Genomic DNA, 3,465 nt, shown 5'->3' with positions numbered 1-3,465 from the left:
GAGGAATAACTGAAGGTGGTATGCTTCTCTGACCATCTCGTTTTTAGAGAGTTAAGTGTCTACTGCTGACCACCAATAAAGGCTTAATTGGAATGGCAATGTGTGGTCTGAGAGTTATTTAAGGGACTCGGCATTGGTATAACATTCATCCAGAGGGATTTTGCAGTCTGAGGCTATTATTCTCATTAGTTATGCCACTTGCTCCCAGGTGCAATGTAATCTCTTGAGGGTTTTAAATGCTCTATGGCCAGGTACCTAGGTGCACACTTACAATCCCAGTAACTTGGGAGGCTGAGGCAGGAGGATTGAAGGTTCCAAGCCAGCCTGGGTGATGTAGTCAGACCCTGTCTCAAATAAAAATATAAAAGGTGTTGGGGGGTGTAGCTAAGTAGTAATGTGCCCTAGGTACATAATTCCTACTGTTAAACACACACACACACACACAGTCCAGCAGAGACATGCATGCCCTAGCATTTAAAAGAAAAAAAAAGACATATTGACATAGCAGAGGAATTAAAATACAACCCAAAGTAGCAGATGATGGCTCCAGGCTGCAGGGAGAGCACAGGGGTGCTGCACCTGCCTAGCCTGCATGAGGCCTGGGCTCCATCTTCAGCCCTTCCCCCTCCCTACCCACAAAGTGGTGCAGACTGATTCTAGGTATTTCTAACCATTGGAAGTAAGTGGACTGAGTTTCCCCAGGCAAGGGGTGTAGCCACTTGTGATCAGCCATGAGTTCTGGTTCCTGCAAGAGCACCCCAGCCTTGGTTTGCAAGGCAGCAGGGTCCCTGGGCTCAGTATTAGAAGTCCACATAGAGTGGGGGTAGGGTCCTGGATTCTGCACTTGTGTCACCCATAACCCTAGGCTTCTTCAAGGAAAGTGACTACAGATGTGCCCTGGGGTCTTTCCATCCTTGGAGAGGATGGAGGATGAAGAGAGTCATGCTAATGATGACCCGGTGCGCTCCTAGCACAGGCCTAGTACTTTCCATAGTTTTCAAATCTCCACGTCAGGCTGGTCCTGCTAGCTGCTTTTCCCTCATGGACACTGGTGCTCACAAGGGAAGCCATGTGCCCAGCGAGACACAGCCAGTCCAAGGGCTCTGGATGGGAGGGGCAGGAAGCTTCACAGTGGTTCCCTGGCATCTGCAGGACATTGAGTTTTCTTTTTTCTTTTTTTGTAATGGGGATTGAACCCAGGAGTTGCCTACCACTGAGCCACATCTCCAGGCCTTTTAATTTTTTATTGAGATAGGGTCTCCCTAAGTTGCTTAAGGCCTTGCTAATTGCTGGGGCTGGCCTTGATCTTGAGATTCTCCTGTCTTGGCCTCCGCAGTCACTGGGATTACAGGCATGTGCAACCATACCCAGCGCTCTTTATTATTTATTTATTTATATGGGATTGAGCTTGGTATAAGGGATTGAGACTGGGGAATTTGCCAATGAGCTACATCCTCAGCCCTGCTCTGAGGAATAGAATATGAATATGCTGGAGTGCTGCTGAACTGGGCCCTGGAGGGGAACCTAACACATCTGGCAGGCTGTGCTTCCTGCCCCTTGGAAGCCACTATCATGCAGGAATCTCAGCCCTCCTGAGACCACCAGGTTGAGAAGTGCACCCAACAGGGGGAGGCCCTGGTGGGCAACAAGCCAAATACAGAGAAGACCAGAGGGCACTGTGGTACATAGCTGTATTCCCAGCAACTCAGGAGGCTGAGGAGGGAGGATCACAGGTTGGAGGCCAATCTTAGTTACTTGAGACACTGTGTCAAAATAAACAATAAGGACTGGAATGTAGCTTAGTCATAACACTATGTATTAAGCACCTGTGTAGCTAATCAGGGGGGTCAGGTAGGGTCCACTTGGATGACGATGGCAGGTGAGTCAGTCTCTGGGACTGGCCACCTATAAGAAGCAAGAATGTGCAATATGGCCAACTGTGATCCATTCCTTCTATGGAACAACCATGAGTGGACGTCGGGGTGTTCAGGGAGGGCCTCTGAGGTGATGCCAACTGAGACCTGGAGGAGCCAGTCTAGTATTGGGGAGTAGGGTGCATATGGGGACAGCAGAAAGCCCCCCTGTCTGCTCCTTCCACAGCCAGAGCCAGTCACCACAGCCGTTGAACCCCTACTCCAGCTGCTGCCCCTACCTGGCAAGTAGCAGATTTTCACCCCAAGAGGGAGAGAGAGAGCCAGTCTGCATGAAGGAGAGTGACTTCGGCAACATCCTGTGGCTGCAGAAGGTGACAGCACTTTGATCTTTCTTGACACTCCTCCCAAATTTCGGCCTGGCCACAATTCTACATATCTGAGCCCCTTCGGAACTCTCGTCCACTTGTTCTGGAAGCTGCAGATGCTTGGAGCAAGGAGAGTTATTTGATCGCAAAAAGAATAGTTGAGAAATGCTTTGGTTAAATCCACAAGAATGGGGTCCAGGAGTGTCCCTGCTTTATTGATCACACTGGGCAGATTGTCAGCAAATGACCAAATTAAAAAAAATCCATTTTGAGCTCTCACCAAACAGAAAACAATCCTAGTCTCGAATCCTGTTCCTCAGTTATGCCAGAAGATAGCCTTGAACCTCCAGTGGTGTCTGAATTAGGCAACTGGAACTTTTTAAAAATAGCCTGGTCACATACTGCAGACTAAAAATTTAAAGTACCTATGGTTTCTATCCTCTGACCTTGGCTATGGTTGTCTGATCTTTCAGAGTTAACCTCCCGCTTCACTTCCCCGAACAAATCTGCTAGTAGCACCAGGCTTGCAGGACTGCTGGTCTGTCTTTGTAGCTCAGATTTGCTTCTTTGCCCTGAACAGAGGCACACACAAAAAAGCAGGGCTTCAAACCCAGCAAGGTGGGTATGGCAGTTATGTTACATGCTTCCAAAGGATTACAAATTAGCATCCAGGTGTGGTAGCACACACCTGTAGTCCCATCAGCTTGGGAGACTGAGGCAGGAGGACCAAGTTCAAGGCTAGCCTCAGCAACTTAAATATGTCCTGGACAACTTGGAACCTGTCTTAAAAAGGGTTGGGGATGTGGCCTAATTGTTGAGCACCTTATGATTCAATACCCACACAAAAAAAAATATAATCACAGCAGTGAAAATTTAGTACATTTTTATTATGGAATAATAGATCCAAAAACCAAGTAGCATAATAAAATGAAGGCCTTGATACCTATCTTCCTGAAGGCCCATTTTTCAGGGGTACTGGGGATTGAAGCCAGGGCATATGCCCAGAGCTACTTCCCCAGCCCTTATTTTGAGATGGTCTTCCTGAGTTGTCAAGACTCAAATTTGAGGCCATATGAACACATGAACCCCATTAGACATTTATAAGAAACATTTCTTGAGGTTCTGGAGATCAAACTCACGGCCTCATGCCTGCAGGGCGCACTCTACCTGAGCCTCACCCCCAGCCCAAGAAAGCTAATGTGTTGTGCATGTCAATAATCCCCTGC

This window comes from Urocitellus parryii, chromosome 11 (assembly GCF_045843805.1).
Source record: "Urocitellus parryii isolate mUroPar1 chromosome 11, mUroPar1.hap1, whole genome shotgun sequence".
In the NCBI taxonomy this organism is placed as follows: Eukaryota; Metazoa; Chordata; class Mammalia; order Rodentia; family Sciuridae; genus Urocitellus; species Urocitellus parryii.
This window is presented reverse-complemented; position numbering follows the sequence as displayed.